The sequence below is a fragment of the Ascaphus truei genome, unplaced genomic scaffold (genome assembly GCF_040206685.1).
Source record: "Ascaphus truei isolate aAscTru1 unplaced genomic scaffold, aAscTru1.hap1 HAP1_SCAFFOLD_2088, whole genome shotgun sequence".
Taxonomy (NCBI): Eukaryota; Metazoa; Chordata; class Amphibia; order Anura; family Ascaphidae; genus Ascaphus; species Ascaphus truei.
In genome coordinates, this window is record NW_027454998.1 from 1 (window position 1) to 18,460 (window position 18,460).

The window sequence follows — 18,460 nt, forward strand, 5'->3', positions numbered from 1 at the left end:
GCTTTCTGCCTGTCTGGGAGTCACAGCTCGCAACTATCGTCTGTGCAAGTCTGTATAGTAAAGATGGAGAGATGACCACGTGTCTGGATAATAGTTATTTTGCCCATTACTGCACTGTATGTGTTTGGTGGGGTGGGGGAGCTGTATTGATGTAAATGTAGGCCATGTTTTTGTTTTTTTAAATACAGGATTGGTACAGCAGGCCAGCGGGGACCCACGGGGACAACCCAAGGACCCCCAGACTCCCACAGGGACCACCTGAGGACCCACGAAGGACACCTGCGGGGAAGAACTGGTGGCCCCACAGCTGTGGGGGCCCCAGGCACCCACAGGGCCACCCGAGGGCCCCCCAGACACCCGTGGGAACCACCCGAGGGCCCCTAGACACCTGTGGGAACCACCCGAGGGCCCCTAGACACCTGTGGGAACCACCTGAAAGCTCCCAGACAACCGCGTGGATGCCATTGGTGCCCACGGACACCCGCGGGGACCACCTGGAGGCCCACGGAGCCTAGCGGGGACAACCCAAAGTCCCCCAGACACCGGTGGGCACCCCCCAGAGTGAACTGTGGAACCTGCGGACACCCATCTGGACCACCGGGGACCCCTGCTGGACTGCGGTATTAATCCTGTGTGTAAAAAAAATAATGGTTTTATGAATATTGTAATGGTTTATTAGGGACCTAGGAGTGGATAGTGAGGCTGTTATGTGTATTTTTGTTTATTGTGGGTAGTGGGGGTGGGTGAATGGGGTATTGGCCCCAAGGAAGTGTGTTTAGGCCTACCGGGTGGGGGGGTAGCGGGAGGGATTAACCCCTTCATTACCTTAGCGGTATTATCTGCTAAGGTAAAGAAGAGGTTAAGTCATCCCGCAACCCCCTGGCAAGGCCTAAATACCCACCCAGGGCCAAATACCACCTTCACCCACCCCCGCTACCCGCAATAAGCCTGGCACGGGTATATAACCCCTTCATTGCCTTGGCGGTAATGAAGTTGCCTGTAAATGCATTTTTTATGCATGGGATTCATGCCGGGGGTCTCTGGTGCTGATATTAATGGATATCAGCTCTGGGACACATGCATTTTATTTTCATCGCAGCTTCACCCCACCTTCTTGCCAACTTTTGTGGTGGGACAATTTGGAGAAGAAACAGCAATTTTAAAGTGGCGATCAGCCGCAATAAGCTGATCAGGGCTTATAGAATTGAGCGTGTTTGAAAAACTGGCGATCAGTGCCGAAAAGTGGCTTATCACCGCGCGTCTGCTGATTTGTAATTTTTATTTATTTATTTCTTTTTTGGCAAAAAAAACCTGTAATTTTTGCTCTTATCGCCAGCTTCTCTGGGCTTACTGAATCGCTGTAGGCTTTTTTGGCGATAAGCTGGTGATAAGTGTCTTATCGCTGCTTACTGCATGAGGGCAAAATTGAAGCGTTTCATTCCGTTAGGAACTTTATCAAAGTATAAAGATAAAGTTCCTAACGGAATGAAACGCGTCAGAGAAGGTGAATCTCTGTGATGTCCAGCACCAAGATTTGAATAAATATTGATTTTAATTCATCTATGGCTGAGTTCCTTCGTTTGCAGTGACCGCCGAAGTTTTCTTCACCTCTCCCTTCTCTCCTCCAGTAATGCCGGGCCTCCCCTTCCCTCAGCACTGCCCCCCTCCCTTCTCTCCTCCAGTAATGCCGGGCCTCCCCTTCCCTCAGCACTGCCCCCCTCCCTTCTCTCCCCCAGTAATGCCGGGCCTCCCCTTCCCTCAGCACTGCCCCCCTCCCTTCTCTCCTCCAGTAATGCCGGGCCCTCCCCTTCCCTCAGCACTGCCCCCTCCCTTCTCTCCTCCAGTAATGCCGGGCCTCCCCTTCCCTCGGCACTGCCCCCCTCCCTTCTCTCCTCCAGTAATGCTGGGCCCTCCACTTCCCTCAGCACTGCCCCCCTCCCTTCTCTCCTCCAGTAATGCCGGGCCTCCCCTTCCCTCAGCACTGCCCCCCTCCCTTCTCTCCTCCAGTAATGCCGGGCCTCCCCTTCCCTCAGCACTGCCCCCCTCCCTTCTCTCCTCCAGTAATGCCGGGCCTCCCCTTCCCTCAGCACTGCCCCCCTCCCTTCTCTCCTCCAGTAATGCCGGGCCTCCCCTTCCCTCAGCACTGCCCCCCTCCCTTCTCTCCTCCAGTAATGCCGGGCCTCCCCTTCCCTCAGCACTGCCCCCCTCCCTTCTCTCCTCCAGTAATGCCGGGCTCCTTAGGCTCCGCCCCTGTGTCCCTCCCTTTAGGCTCCGCCCCTGCCAGTCTCATCTGCACTGGCTACCTATGCAGCTCCAGCAGCCCATCCACGGACCTCAGGTAACCCACATGCCCCCTTATAGCCCCTCCCAGACACCTTACCCACCCCAAGGGGGGAAAGGCCTTGTTTTTGAGTGTGTTTGCAGAGGTGGGCTTATTGTGTGTGTGTCACTGTGTGTCACTGTGTGTGTGTCTTTTTTGTCAAAAAAAACCTGTAATTTTTGCTCTTATCGCCAGCTTCTCTGGGCTTACTGAATCGCTGTAGGCTTTTTTGGCGATAAGCTGGTGATAAGTGTCTTATCGCTGCTTACTGCATGAGGGCAAAATTGAAGCGTTTCATTCCGTTAGGAACTTTATCAAAGTAAAGATAAAGTTCCTAACGGAATGAAACGCGTCAGAGAAGGTGAATCTCTGTGATGTCCAGCACCAAGATTTGAATAAATATTGATTTTAATTCATCTATGGCTGAGTTCCTTCGTTTGCAGTGACCGCCGAAGTTTTCTTCAATTTTGCTGATTCTACCCTCACGGCTGGGGCGCGCTAAGGATCCCCTGCACTACGGAGCAGACGCCACGATACCCCCTCCCCTTGCAGTCACGGGGTTAGCCGGCATTCGTGATGCGTCCTGTGTAATCTTCCCGGACTCACCAGGCTGGCGACGGCGATGACGTCATTCGGAGGCGCCGCACACGTGGAGTAATGCCGGGAGTTCAACGGAGCAAGCAGTGAAGACACCAGGCGGGTTAAGGGCAGCAGGCATCGGTTGGCTTATACGTGAGTACAGGAGAGGAGTTTCTAAACAAAGCTTCTCATCCTGTCTCCTTACGAACCCCTGCACAACGGCCCCCCCCCCTAAGGTTTATAAGTCTGCATAATTGTTGCTTCAATTATATATTCAACGCTTCATATATTGATTGCAGTGGGATCACTTTCTTTCTTTTTTCCACCAAGTTTCAAAGTATACCAAGGTGCAGCATTTGACCCATATCTACATATACACTTTTTAGAGCACCGAACATCATGGGGTTTACTCCCCTTATTCTATATACTGCATGAGGGCCTTAGGGAGGATTTGTTCCTATAAAGCAGGGGTGGGGAACGTCCGGCCCGCGAAAATCCTTTGGTCCGGCCCCCGGGAAGCAAGCCTGCAAGAATGGTTTAAACAAAAAAAACTCCCCCTCTCCTGATTGGCTGCCCGTGCTGTCACTCTGCCAAGATTTGTTTTTTGGCCCACCTATTCATACATGGAGCAAGTGTAGGGTGCAAGCCGGGCCTCCCCTTCCCTCAGCACTGCCCCCCTCCCTTCTCTCCTCCAGTAATGCCGGGCCTCCCCTTCCCTCAGCACTGCCCCCCTCCCTTCTCTCCTCCAGTAATGCCGGGCCTCCCCTTCCCTCAGCACTGCCCCCCTCCCTTCTCTCCTCCAGTAATGCCGGGCCTCCCCTTCCCTCAGCACTGCCCCCCTCCCTTCTCTCCTCCAGTATTGCCGGGCCTCCCCTTCCCTCAGCACCGCCCCCTCCCTTCTCTCCTCCAGTAATGCCGGGCCTCCCCTTCCCTCAGCACTGCACCTCTCCCTTCTCTCCTCCAGTAATGCCGGGCCTCCCCTTCCCTCAGCACTGCCCCCCTCCCTTCTCTCCTCCAGTAATGCCGGGCCTCCCCTTCCCTCAGCACTGCCCCCCTCCCTTCTCTCCCTCAGTAATGCCGGGCCTCCCCTTCCCTCAGCACTGCCCCCCTCCCTTCTCTCCTCCAGTAATGCCGGGCCCTCCCCTTCCCTCAGCACTGCCCCCTCCCTTCTCTCCTCCAGTAATGCCGGGCCTCCCCTTCCCTCGGCACTGCCCCCCTCCCTTCTCTCCTCCAGTAATGCTGGGCCCTCCACTTCCCTCAGCACTGCCCCCCTCCCTTCTCTCCTCCAGTAATGCCGGGACTCCCCTTCCCTCAGCACTGCCCCCTCCCTTCTCTCCTCCAGTAATGCCGGGCCTCCCCTTCCCTCAGCACTGCCCCCCTCCCTTCTCTCCTCCAGTAATGCCGGGCCTCCCCTTCCCTCAGCACTGCCCCCCTCCCTTCTCTCCTCCAGTAATGCCGGGCCTCCCCTTCCCTCAGCACTGCCCCCCTCCCTTCTCTCCTCCAGTAATGCCGGGCCTCCCCTTCCCTCAGCACTGCCCCCCTCCCTTCTCTCCTCCAGTAATGCCGGGCCTCCCCTTCCCTCAGCACTGCCCCCCTCCCTTCTCTCCTCCAGTAATGCCGGGCCTCCCCTTCCCTCAGCACTGCCCCCCTCCCTTCTCTCCTCCAGTAATGCCGGGCTCCTTAGGCTCCGCCCCTGTGTCCCTCCCTTTAGGCTCCGCCCCTGCCAGTCTCATCTGCACTGGCTACCTATGCAGCTCCAGCAGCCCATCCACGGGCCCCAGGTAACCCACATGCCCCCTTATAGCCCCTCCCAGACACCTTACCCACCCCAAGGGGGGAAAGGCCTTATTTTTGAGTGTGTTTGCAGAGGTGGGCTTATTGTGTGTGTGTCACTGTGTGTCACTGTGTGTGTGTCACTGTCACTGCGTGTGTGTGTGTGTGTCACTGTCTGTGTGTGTGTCTCACTGTCTCTGTGTGTCTCACTGTCTCTGTGTGTGTGTGTGTGTCACTGTCACTGTGTGTGTCACTGTGTGTGTGTGTCACTATCTGTGTGTGGCAGCAGCCGCCTGAGGTGATGAAGGACCTGAGTATCACCAGAGCGGCTCAGGTAAGCAGCGCTCCGGGGGGGACAGGGTATAAGAGGAGTGGGGCTTGGGGGATGGGGGGGAGGGGGTATAAGAGGCTTGGGGGATAGAAGAACGAGTCTGCGGCGGGAGAAACACCTCACTACCGTCTCTCCTCCCCACACCGGGCAGCAGCTGCGGAGGAGAGCACCTGCTCCGCAGTGCCGCAGTGTAAGAGGAGAGGGAGCTATGCAGGGCCCTGACAGGGGAAGGGCAGGAGGGCCATGGGACACCACCAGGCCTGACGCATAATCCCAGCATCATTGGTCTCCTTGACTTCAATACATGTTGTATGATTAACTTTTGCAGACACCACCCCCCCCCCAATGATCTGTGCCCCATAAAATGACTCAGTGTGATCTAAGCTGTCAGACCGTCCCTCATGCATCTCAAATTGCCACTTCTTGCAGCTGATTGTCATTCTTGTTTAGAGAGTGTCTGAAAGTGAGTGAGAGAGTGTGTATGAGTGAGACGGTCTGAGATTGTGTGATTTCCCCCCCCCCTGCTCCGATTTGTGTGTGTGAATGTGAGAGAATACAGACACCAACCCACAATTAGTCATACAGTAGTCACCCACCACCCAAGTGTCAGTCAGTCACCCAAGTGTCAATCAGTCAGTCACCCAAGTGTCAGTCAGTCAGTCACACAAGTGTCAGTCAGTCACCCAAGTGGCAGTCAGTCACCCAAGTGTCAGTCAGTCAGTCACATAAGTGTCAGTCAGTCAGTCAGTCACACAAGTGTCAGTCAGTCAGTCACCCAAGTGTCAGTCAGTCAGTCACACAAGTGTCAGTCAGTCACACAAGTGCCAGTCAGTCAGTCACACAAGTGTCAGTCAATCAGTCACCCAAGTGTCAGTCAGTCAGTCAGTCACACAAGTGTCAGTCAGTCAGTCACACAAGTGTCAGTCAGTCAGTCACTCGTGTCATTCAGTCAGTCACCCAAGTGTCAGTCAGTCAGTCACCCAAGTGTCAGTCAGTCAGTCACCCAAGTGTCAGTCAGTCACACAAGTGCCAGTCAGTCACACAAGTGTCAGTCAGTCAGTCAGTCACACAAGTGTCAGTCAGTCACCCAAACCTGGAAAACCAGTTGCGAGTTGCAACATCATCAATACCAGCTAACATCACACGCCTCACCAAAGAGAAGCAGTTCCAGTTAATTGAGTTTGACCAAATATAGCAGGCTAATTTTTAAGTTGATCATTTTGTATGGCCCGCGAATGATGTTATAAATATCCAAATGGCCCTTGGCGGAAAAAAGGTTCCCCACCCCTGCTATAAAGTACACCAAGTTTGGCATAGGATTTGGATGTCAGGGTATCAATGTGCAACCCAAATGTTAAATGGGAGTTGAACTATATGCCCAGATATTTCAAACCAGTAACAGGGGCTAGGATGGTATTAGAGTTGGTTTTTATCTGAAGCTCTGTCATTGGAAGCGTTAGCAATTTAGCTCTGGTCCCAAATACCATTGTTACAGTCTTGTCAGTGTTTAAAATCAGTTTGTTTTAGGAAATCCAGTTTCAAGTCTCAAAAAATCAGATTGAAGTATGTGTTCAAGGTCAGAGAGGCGAGGGCTGCGTGCATATAGGATAAGATCTAAGGCCTCTCACAATAACCCGTTAGGAATATTAATTCCTCATCTATCCGACATAAGTATAAAATATAGTCTACCAAGACCCCTAATACAGAGTTACCCACCTTATACGGGATCAGCTGCCAGACGAGTACAGTAAATGTATCTTATTTCTTTTGCCACTGGAGGGCAGCGTGGAGTTACACGGAGTGGCGCCCGTAAGGACGACGTGCCAGTTAGGCGGAAGGAGAAGCGCACACACTTTTATGTGAAACGGATATATTTGGGGAGGGATTTAGTAGTTTGAGTAAGAAAATTAACCATTTAAATATGCACAGATTTAATCCCACTTTTGGAAATTAGGGATGTTGCCTAAAAGTTTGAGAATGCATAGAGTGCCACCCATGGGCTTTAATGAAGCAGCATTTGTGGGCTAAAGGGAACAGCATTCTGTATAAAGGTATTTTGGACTCGATATAAATAATTGATGCCAAAAACTAATATTAAGTAAATTGAGAATGGAAAAAACTTCAGCACAAACGTACAGAATGTGATATTCTGAGAGATCTTACAGATGTTATCAAATCCCACAATGAATATATAGAAAATGTCTGTATAGAACGAGTCAAACAAGAATATGCCAATAAAACGTTTAATTGGGAGATACAGGGTCCACAATTCAGGTCATTTAGCTGAAAGAAGAGAAGCCGGTCAGCCAGTAGAGCAGGTCAGCCGGTCAGCCAGAAGAGCAGGTCAGCCGTTCAGCCAGTAGAGCAGGTCAGCCGGTAGAGCAGGTCAGCTGGTCAGCTCTGAGATCAGCATTACTTATATCACCTAAACATTGTCCCCTGCATGTAATGCTGCAGCACAGCCTACACTGCATATACTGTACCTGAGATACTTAACCCTTGCTTTTCGCTCGACTCTAATCTGAATGATTTGCTAATTGGTTTGTAATTAGAGAGATATTTGTAGCAGAATCCCATGTATGTTCTTTTTACCTTTTTAGATACCGTTTTGTGTAATAAAAGATATGAGATCAGAGGGGCTTCGTGTTTTGGCAGAAGTGTATATGTGACCCTATAAATCTCCCTCACACCCGGGCTTGGCAGCGTGACACTAGTGCAGCGTCCTGGGGAAGAATCACTGAGCTGTTAGCAATAGATACAACGGATAGAAAAGACACTACACATAGGTTTGATTAAAGAGAGTATTTTATTTAAATAATTAATCTCTTTGCTGGGAGGGGCCTGCAGCACATTGCGGAGCGATATATTAACACGCAGAGCAATGCACTGCATGCCCCTCCGGCAGCGAAGGAGTGAAGACCAATGCAGGGTGTATAAAGATCTCACTGATAATTCATGCACAAAGGGCAGTTTGTTGCTGTGATCCAGAGGAAGGCGAAACATAACCCCTGCTGTGCAATGGGGGAAAAAAATTCCTTCCTGACCCCATTAAATGGCGATCGGATGGTCCCTGGATCACTGCGCAGTGAGATCAGATGGAGCAGCACAGATCAGCGTTGTTATACACAGGGGCACACTCAGTATATAGAGATGCGGGTGATGGGGCCCTTGTGCCCCTGTGTATAACTCACCTGCTCCCCCATCCCCCTGCATATCTATCCCATTCGCCCCTTTTCCTCCCGCATACCTCGCAGGGCCGGCCGTCCATTAGGCGGTCGCCTAGCGCGCAGAGGTCCTAGGGGCGCATTAATAATCATTATTATTTTTTCCTCTTATTATTTCTAATTTATTTATCTTTTTTTTAAAATTATTATTCTTTTTTTTATCCAGTATTTTGGTGCCCTTTTATTTTTATTTTGTGTCGCGCTGGGGTGCGGTCGCACCCCCTGCAGCCCCGATAGCTACGCCACTGTTTATTTTATTATTTTATTTATCTTATTATTTTTTATACAACTGGGGCACAAATTTTAAGTTTCTCCTCGGGCGCATGAAACCCGTGCTCCGGCCCTGCTCCTTGTTCTCTCTCACCCTCTCACGCCCAACATCCCTATCTCCCTCTAGTACCTGCCCCTCCCGCAGCCTTCCTGATCTTATCTGCCTCTCCTGCGGTCAAACCAACTTCTCAGGGCCCCTAGAATACCCCTGTATCTACGCCCTGGCTCCTCTGCTACCTGCTCCTGGCTTCTTCTCCGCCTAAAAAAGGTGAAGCAGCAGATCTGTCCGCACCTCTCGTATTCTCCTACCTGCTCCCGGGGTCTTCTCCGCCTAAAAAAGGTGAAGCAGCAGATCCGGCCACACCTGTCGTATGCTCCATGGTCATCGTACACCACGTCTGCGTCATCGGCCGCCTTGTAGCCCACCTCATTGTTCCACTTGACGCCCGCTTTGTCGTATGCCTCGTCGTCCGCCTCGTAGCCCGCCTCGTCGTCTGGTGGCACAAAGGGCACCACCTTCGTGCGTGTCCTGATCTGCAGGAGACATGACGTGTTTGTAACCAGGGACAGTGATACTCTGTATCGCAAGAGCTCCTGTGCCACTTATACCCCATCCCCAATACCACGTTATACCGCCCTCCACAGGGCAAATACCCGTTATACCCACCTCCCCAGGCCCAGTACCCAGTTATACAACCCTCCCAAGGCCCAGTACCCGTTATACCCACCTCACCAGGCCCAGTACCCATTATATACCCCTCCCCAGAAGGTCATGTTTCTATTTATCAAAAATACATTGAGTTACCTCTGGTTTTCAGGCATGTCCTGGGGGAGTTATCACAGAGACACAGAAACGTCGCTGAGTTTGGGTTAGTAACTCCCTTAACCTCTCAGCAGTTGAATTCCCCATTAGGCGCTTAGCACGTTAAAAACAAGCGTTGCTATTTCTCTGCATGAAGTTGCAGGTAATTGGAAGAGTTACACAGTGACGGCTATTTCATCACTCACCTTCTTCCCCCGAAACGGTCTTTTCTGTCTTATTTCCGGCTTCACATCGGATATCCATATCCATTCTTGGCCTCTGATCTGTATGCAGGACAATGCTTTAAGACAGGGTTGCACAACCTTTTCCCCCTGCTCCCCCCTCCACCTTCCCCACCTTGTCTCCGACGTTCTGATGTAACGACGTCATGTGATATCACGTTGCTATGGCAATGCTATATCATGTGACGCCACGTTGCTGTCGCCAGAAGCCGCCGGAGACAAGGAAAGGGAACTTACAGAGGCCTTGCGCGCGATCTCCGGCATTTAATTTAAATGCTGTGGGGAAGAGCGAGGGGCCTCTGTAAGCGCCGAGCCCCTCCTCCCAAGAAAATGTCGTGCCCCTCGATTTGCGCACCCCTGCTTTAAGAGATATTCTGGGACCCTCCAACTCCTCCATCGGACCCTTCCTCATATTGACTGACCTTGCAGTGCTCTGCACTGACTTGCACTGACCTGCTATGGTGCCTCTCAAAATACCATGCTAACTCATTCTGAACATACATGTGTCCTTTCTACATGTTACTCAGCTTGTATGGGCCACAGACAGCTTTCCCGGGGTCCAGGACTAGTTTCCACCGGAGACACTCACCCATGGGTCGGCGACTTTGCGAGAACCCACCCCCCCCCCCAACCTGTTTTCTCTTGCACTGCCATAGACAACAACATTTCGGCCTGCTGGTCTTTCTCAGGTAAAGTGGCTAAACCCACTAAATCCAGCAAAGAAAGGCCAGCAGCCGAAACATTGTAGTCTGTGGCACAATAAATTATCTTTTTTTATTCAAATCCGTGTGCCCTTTCCCATCAATCATATTGTATCCATTGGACGAAATGCCGGTCTTCCCTGAGACTAAGGGGCACCGGTAAAAGTATCACTACTTATTGTTTTTTTTTGGGTTTGCAGCAAATCCCCATCATTTGTGCGTTCTCTTGCTCTGCCCCAATCTGACACACCACCTTGCTCTCTCACCCCCCTCTTAGACTCCCCCGTCACCCTTTCCTTCCTCAAAGGTTGTCCTTTAATCAGATCTTACCCAAATTGTCTCCATCTCCCTTGGAAATGTTCTGTCTTTAAGCTGTGCGGCTCCTCTTGATCCGAACTTTCTTAGCTTTAGGTTTCGGCTCCGAGGGTCTAAAAAATAAGCGACTCCGAAAAGATGTGAAATATGCGCACGGGTCCTAATGGGGCACTGAGGGGGAGACTTAAATACTAGTAAATATAATCTACTGTGCTAACAAATATAATCTATTAACTAACAAATATAACTTATTAAACTAAGAAATATAATTTATTAAACTAACAAATATAACTTATTAAACTAACAAATATAACTTATTCAACTAAGAAATATAATTTATTAAACTTAGAAATATAATCTATTAAACTAAATAAATATCTATTCAACTAAATAAATATCTATTCAACTAAATAAATATAATCTATTTAAAAACAATACAATAAAAAGCTGGAGAAAAGATACGTCAACCAAGCCACAGATGTGATGCCAATGAGCGTTGAACTCCTTGCAGATCCACCGTCAGCTGGTTGTGGCAGAAAGTGGTGACATACAGTAGAACAGAGTGGTTGAGCTGTAACCACGGCAGTCAGGTCAGAAATCAACACAATATTTTTTGAAATTTAGAATGAGAATGTTCAGTATGTCACATTCTGGGCTCAGACTCTGAGCCCTGTCACATGTTAGCAGCTTGTGATAATAGAAGGTATCCATATACTGGGATGTGATAAGAAACATGAAGGTCATTTTATACTGGGTCCCATAACCTGCTTTATATGAAGTATCATTTTACACTAATTAGTAGAGATGTTACATTTTGAAAAATAGCACTTCTGGCGGCATTGTTCATTTTCTCTACAAATGATAAATGAAAAAGTTGGATAAAACGTTATGTGTGTGTGAGCGCGCAATATATATAGAGGTATCAGTACCGTGTTAGCCGAGCTTCAATAATCAAAAAATAAATACAGAGGCGGCACATTTTATTTGAGTGCGGCTAGCTCCGCAAGCCTTGGGATGCCCCGGCATGCTAGCCGCACTCCCTCGGCGATGACGCGCGGTCACGCGTCATCGGGAGCCTGCGCCCCCTGTACGCGCGTCCAGGGCTCCCCGAGGGAGCCCTGGTGTCCCGCGATGTGGGGGACGGCGGCAGGGGGTTCCGGGAGACCCGGCGGACCCGGCGAGCGGAGGGAGAAAGCCCCGATCGGAGGGCGCTCCTCCGTGGCTTCGGCGCGCGCCAGGCACATCCCGGCGCGCGCCTGGTTACTGCTGCGGCCGAGACCGGGCAAATGCTCAAATAAACTCGGCCGCAGCAGTAGATGATACCGTTCTGTGGCTAACGAAATGCTTTTATTTGTGCGAGCTTTCGAGATACACTGATCTCTTCTTCCGGCGATGTTACAATGAATGAAGCAAGCAAAAGGTATACTTAAAAACAGTGTCTCTTGGAATGTTATCTGTGCTGGTCCTTCCCCCGGTGTGGATGTGTTTTATGCCTAGAGGTGTCAAAAGGTTCCTGAAAGCAAGTGATGAAAGAGTGTGTATGTGTATCAGTGTGAATGAAAATGAATGGAGAGCCCACAGTATATACAGTGCTTTACAAAAGGTGTGTGTGGAGTGGGAGTGGATATAAATGGTGTGGGTGGGTGTGGAAATGTGAGAGTTTGTAGCACAACTAAAAGTGTGTGTGGATACTTTGTGGTCCTTTTTTGTGTATAGGGATGGAAAAACAGTATTTGTATGTGTAAGAGACAGCTGTGTGTGCATACATATAGCACAGTATGTTAAATTACGCCGCGGGGTCATGTGACGTCACCCTCGTCAAATGCCGCTGCAGGTCACGTGACGCCGCATCAAGGTAGGGGGGGGGGGGCACGAGCACCAGCAGAGGGAAGGCAGGGGGGCGAGCTGCAAAAGTTTATGCTCCCCTGGTATAACCAATAAATAATATAGCTGATATAGCAATTTGGTTGTGGCTAGAGAGAGATTATAATGGCAGTGAGAATTAGTGGTCAGAATTAATAACAGTGCAATTACTAAAAAGTAGCTGTAATAAAATAATAATAAACACTATGCCTAAACACAATAAAAGTCCAGAAACCTAGCTCTAATAGCTATGTTATAACTCAATCATAAAAGGATCCAATTCGGGCGTCCTCTGGAGCCCTGGCAGCTCTCTTCAGGGAAACAACCACCTCCTCGATAGATACCTAAACAAAAAAAAGAAGAGACAGCGCCCGCTCCATGTGTAAATTCGGTTTAACAATTTCATTTCCTGGACAAGATAAAAATAGCAAACTCACAAACATCCGTTTGGTAAAAGCATTGTGTGAGACAGGCTCGTGCTCCGTGGTAATCCGGTGGTCAATCCGCAGCTCCAGACTTTGGACGATGACCGGGAAACTCGATAGGCTGCGCCCCTCGCAGTGTGGTCCTCCAGCAATCTGTGGTATGTTGTGGTTCCACTGTAAATCCGGCGTCTCGTCTTGGTCGCGTACCAACTTCCCTTCCGGCGTCAGGACGTATAGTGTGGCAATAGCAACGAGAAGAAAGTACTGAGGTGGGGTTGGATCCCCCTCGGTTATTTCTTGTTTTATTAATAAATAATTTACTATATTTTAATCTCTGGTGCGCATTGTGTGCATTTTTCTTCTTGTCTGCACAGTGCTTCAGATGCTGCATCTGAAAAAATGCCGGTGGATCGGGATGTGAGGTAGGGAAGTGACGTCCGCGCCGGAACGTTATTGCCACGCCTCCAAATATTTATTGCCACGCCCCCAATCGCACCCGCTGCATACCCTGCAAAGCCATAAAAAAGCTCAGGCTTCAGCAAGTGTATTGCAGCGTGTGTGCCTTCCCTCCGTCTGAAATACTATAGACGCAGCCTTATCGACGCTTACTAAATAGGCCCGTGTCTCTCTCTCTCTCTCTCTCTCTCTGTGTCTCTGTCTCTCTCTGTGTGTCTCTGTCTCTCTCTGTGTGTCTCTGTCTCTCTCTGTGTCTCTGTCTCTCTGTGTCTCTGTCTCTCTCTGTGTGTCTCTGTTTCTCTCTGTGTGTCTCTGTTTCTCTCTGTGTGTCTCTGTTTCTCTCTGTGTGTCTCTGTTTCTCTCTGTGTGTCTCTGTGTGTGTCTCTGTATCTCTGTCTCTCTCTGTGTCTCTGTGTGTGTCTCTGTGTCTCTCAAATCAAATCAGCTTGATTGGCATGTCAAAAGAACATTTCAGTATTGCCAAAGCGTGAGTAATAGGGGGTGTGGGACAATGATTACACGAATACTAGGGGGTACGGTATAATGGTTATACAGTATATTACTTTTGTCTCTCTCTCTCTCTCTCTCTCTGTGTCTGTCTCTCTCTCTCTGTGTCTCTCTCTCCCCATGTCCCTCTCTCTGTTTCTCTCTCATTCTCTGTCTCTCTCTCTCTGTGTCTCTCTCTCATTCTCTGTCTCTCTCTCTCATTCTCTGTCTCTCTCTCATTCTCTGTCTCTCTCTCATTCTCTGTCTCTCTCTCATTCTCTGTCTCTCTCTCATTCTCTGTCTCTCTCTCTCATCCCTGTATGATAGGTATGTTCCAACTCTATTTTTTGCTCTTCTTTTCCGTTTGAGAGGAGGGAGTCCCTCACCTCTTCAGCCACACACCAGGAACGCTGGATTGCTTTCAGACGCTCGGAGAGGCGGATACAGTTGTGGATTGCACGATTTCTCGCCCCCTCCCTGCCTTTCACGCCCCCTCCCTGCCTTTCACGCCCCCTCCCTGCCTTTCACGCCCCCTCCCTGCCTTTCATGCCCCCCTCCCTGCCTTTCACGCCCCCACCCACTTCCCTGCCTTTCACGCCCCCATCCCCTCCCTGCCTTTCACGCCCCCACCCCCCTCCCCGCCTTTCACGCCCCCCCTCCCTGCCTTTCACGCCCCCCCCTCCCTGCCTTTCACGCCCCCCCCTCCCTGCCTTTCACGCCCCCCCTCCCTGCCTTTCACGCACCCACCCCCTCCCTGTCTTTCACGCCCCCTCCCTGCCTTTCAAGCCCCCTCCCTGCCTTTCACGCCCCCACCCCCCTCCCTGCCTTCCACGCCCCCAACCCCTTCCCTGCCTTTCACGCCCCACCTCCCTGCCTTTCACGCCCCCCCCCCCTGCCTTTCACGCCCCCCCTCCCTGCCTTTCACGCCCCCCCTCCCTGCCTTTCACGCCCCCCTCCCTGCCTTTCACGCCCCCAACCCTCTCCCTGCCTTTCACGCCCCCAACGCCATCCCTGCCTTTCATGCCCCCAACCCCCTCCCTGCCTTTCACGCCCCACCCCCCTCCCTGCCTTTCCACCCCCCTCCCTGCCTTTCACGCCCCCAACCCCCTCCCTGCCTTTCACGCCCCCAACCCCCTCCCTGCCTTTCACGCCCCCCCTCCCTGTCTTTCACGCCCCCAACCCCCTCCCTGCCTTTCACGCCCCCCCCTCCCTGCCTTACACCCCCCCTCCCTGCCTTTCACGCCCCCTCCCTGCCTTTCACGCCCCACCCTGCCTTTCACGCCCCCTACCTGTCTTTCACGCCCCCTCCCTGCCTTTCACGCCCCCTCCCTGCCTTTCACGCCCCCACCCTGCCTTTCACGCCCCCACCCTGCCTTTCTCGCCCCCCTCCCTGCCTTTCACGCCCCCTCTCTGCCATTCACGCCCCCCTCCCTGCCTTTCACGCCCCCTCCCTGCCTTTCACACCCCCACCCACCTATCTGCCTTTCACGTCCTCTCCCTGCCTTTCACACCCCCCTCCCTGCCTTTCACACCCCCACCCACCTATCTGCCTTTCACGCCCCCTCCCTGCCTTTCACGCCCCCACCCTGCCTTTCACACCCCCCTCCCTGCCTTTCACGCCCCCCTCCCTGCCTTTCACGCCCCTCTCCCTGCCTTTCACGCCCCCCTCCCTGCCTTTCACGCCGCCTCCCTGCCTTTCACGCTCCCACCCTGCCTTTCACGCCCCCACCCTGCTTTTTTCTCCCCTCTCCTGGCCTTTCACACCCCCCTCCCTGCCTTTTACGCCCCCCTCCCTGCCTTTCACGCCCCCCTCCCTGCCTTTCACGCCCCCCTCATTGCCTTTAACACCCCCCTCCCTGCCTTTCACGCCCCCTCCCTGCCTTTCACGCCCCCTCCCTGCCTTTCACGCCCCCCTCCCTGCCTTTCACGCCCCCCTCCCTGCCTTTCACGCCCCCTCCCTGCCTTTCACGCCCTCTCCCTGCCTTTCACGCCCCCCTCCCTGCATTTCACGCCCCCACCCCCCTCCCTGCCTTTCACGCCCCCCTCCCTGCCTTTCACGCCCCCCTCCCTGCCTTTCCCGCCCCCTCCCTGCCTTTCACGCCCCCTCCCTGCCTTTCACGCCCCCGTCCCCTCCCTGCCTTTCACGCCCCCATCCCCTCCCTACCTTTCACGCCCCCACCCCCCTCGCCGCCTTTCACGCCCCCCTCCCTGCCTTTCACGCCCCCCCCCCCTCCCTGCCTTTCACGCCCCCCCCCTCCCTGCCTTTCACCCCCCCTCCCTGCCTTTCACCCCCCCTCCCTACCTTTCACGCCCCCCCCTCCCTGCCTTTCACGCCCCCCCTCCCTGCATTTCACGCCCCCAACGCCATCCCTGCCTTTCATGCCCCCATCCCCCTCTCTGCCTTTCACGCCCCCCCTCCCTGCCTTTCACGCCCCCCCTCCCTGCCTTTCACGCCCCCAACCCCCTCCCTGCCTTTCACGCCCCCAACCCCCACCCTGCCTTTCATGCCCCCACCTCCCTGCCTTTCACGCCCCTCCCTCCCTTTCACGCCCCCCATCCCTGCCTTTCACGCCTCCCTCCCTGCCTTTCACACCCCCCTCCCTGCCTTTTACACTCCCCTCCCTGCCTTTTACGCCTCCCTCCCTGCCTTTCATGCCCCCACCTCCCTGCCTTTCACGCCCCCTCCCTGCCTTTCACGCCCCCCTCCCTGCCTTTCACGCCCCTCCTCCCTGCCTTTCACACCCCCCTGCCTTTCACACCCCTTGCCTTTCACGCCCCCTCCCTGCCTTTCACGCCCCCCTGCCTTTCACTCCCCCTCCCTGCCTTTCACTCCCCCTCCCTGTCTTTCACGCCCCCTCCCTTTCACGCCCCCGTCCCCTCCCTGCCTCTCGCCCCCCGTCCCCTCCCTGCCTTTCACGCCCCATCCCTGCCTTTCACGCCCCCACCCTGCCTTTCACGCCCCCTCCCTGCTTTTCACGCCCCCTCCCTGCCTTTCACGCCCCCTCCCTGCCTTTCACGCCCCCCCTGCCTTTCACGCCCCATCCCTGCCTTTCACGCCCCCACCCTGCCTTTCACGCCCCCTCCCTGCCTTTCACGCCCCCACCCTGCCTTTCACGCCCCATCCCTGCCTTTCACACCCCCTCCCTGCCTTTCACGCCCCCACCCTGCCTTTCACGCCCCCACCCTGCCTTTCTCGCCCCCCTCCCTGCCTTTCACGCCCACCTCCCTGCCTTTCACGCCCCCACCTCCCTGCCTTTCACGCCCCCCCTCCCTGCCTTTCACGCCCCCCCTCCCTGCCTTTCACGCCCCCCCTGCCTTTCACCCCCCCTGCCTTTCACTCCCCCCTGCCTTTCATGCCCCCCTGCCTTTCACGCCCCCCTTGCTTTTCACGCCCCCCCTGCCTTTCACCCCCCCTGCCTTTCACGACCCCTGCCTTTCACGCCCCCTCCCTGCCTTTCATGTCCCCCCTGCTTTTCACGCCCCCTCCCTGCTTTTCACGCCCCCTCCCTGCCTTTCACGCCCCCTCTCTGCCTTTCACGCCCCCGTCCCCTCCCTGCCTCTCACGCCCCCCGTCCCCTCCCTGCCTTTCACGCCCCCTCCCTGCCTTTCACGCCCCCTCCCTGCCTTTCACGCCCCCTCCCTGCCTTTCACGCCCCACCCTGCCTTTCACGCCCCCTACCTGTCTTTCACGCCCCCTCCCTGCCTTTCACGCCCCCTCCCTGCCTTTCACGCCCCCTCCCTGCCATTCACACCCCCACCCTGCCTTTCTCGCCCCCCTCCCTGCCTTTCACGCTCCCCTCCCTGCCTTTTACGCCCCCCTCCCTGCCTTTCACGCCCCCTCCCTGCCTTTCACGCCCCCTCCCTGCCTTTCACGCCCCACCCTGCCTTTCACGCCCCCTACCTGTCTTTCACGCCCCCTCCCTGCCTTTCACGCCCCCTCCCTGCCTTTCACGCCCCCTCCCTGCCTTTCACGCCCCCTCCCTGCCATTCACACCCCCACCCTGCCTTTCTCGCCCCCCTCCCTGCCTTTTACACTCCCCTCCCTGCCTTTCATGCCCCCCTCCCTGCCTTTCACGCCCCCACCCACCTCCCTGCCTTTCACGCCCCCGTCCCCTCCTTGCCTTTCACGCCCCCACCCCCCTCCCCGCTTTTCACGCCCCCCCTCCCTGCCTTTCACGCCCCCCCCCTCCCTGCCTTTCACGCACCCCCTCCCAGCCTTTCACGCCCCCACCCCCTCCCTGTCTTTCACGCCCCCTCCCTGCCTTTCACGCCCCCACCCCCCTCTCTGCCTTTCATGCCCCCACCCCCCTCCCCTCCTTCCACGCCCCCAACCCCCTCCCTGCCTTTCACGCCCCACCTCCCTGCCTTTCACGCCCCCCCTCCCTGCCTTTCACGCCCCCCCTCCCTGCCTTTCACGCCCCCCTCCCTGCCTTTCACGCACCCCCTCCCAGCCTTTCACGCCCCCACCCCCTCCCTGTCTTTCACGCCCCCTCCCTGCCTTTCACGCCCCCACCCCCCTCTCTGCCTTTCATGCCCCCACCCCCCTCCCCTCCTTCCACGCCCCCAACCCTCTCCCTGCCTTTCACGCCCCCAACGCCATCCCTGCCTTTCATGCCCCCAACCCCCTCCCTGCCTTTCACGCCCCACCCCCCTCCCTGCCTTTCCACCCCCCT

At 54.3% G+C, this 18,460-nt stretch overlaps 1 long non-coding RNA gene across 4 annotated transcripts in view; it reads left to right on the forward strand.

Annotated features, from left to right (window-relative positions):
- Nucleotides 1-142: 142 nt before the first annotated feature.
- The window catches only part of LOC142477429 (uncharacterized), a 27,924-nt gene continuing 9,606 nt past the window's right edge, over nucleotides 143-18,460 (forward strand). The window contains exons 1-4 of one of the 4 annotated variants that reach the window (XR_012792379.1): nucleotides 148-631; nucleotides 2,764-3,052; nucleotides 12,930-13,114; nucleotides 13,220-13,267. This is a non-coding gene — a long non-coding RNA (uncharacterized LOC142477429). Of the gene's footprint in view, nucleotides 632-2,763; nucleotides 3,189-12,929; nucleotides 13,115-13,219; nucleotides 13,268-18,460 lie in introns of those variants that run through there. The other 3 variants (XR_012792380.1, XR_012792378.1, XR_012792381.1) reach the window with 3 other exon arrangements.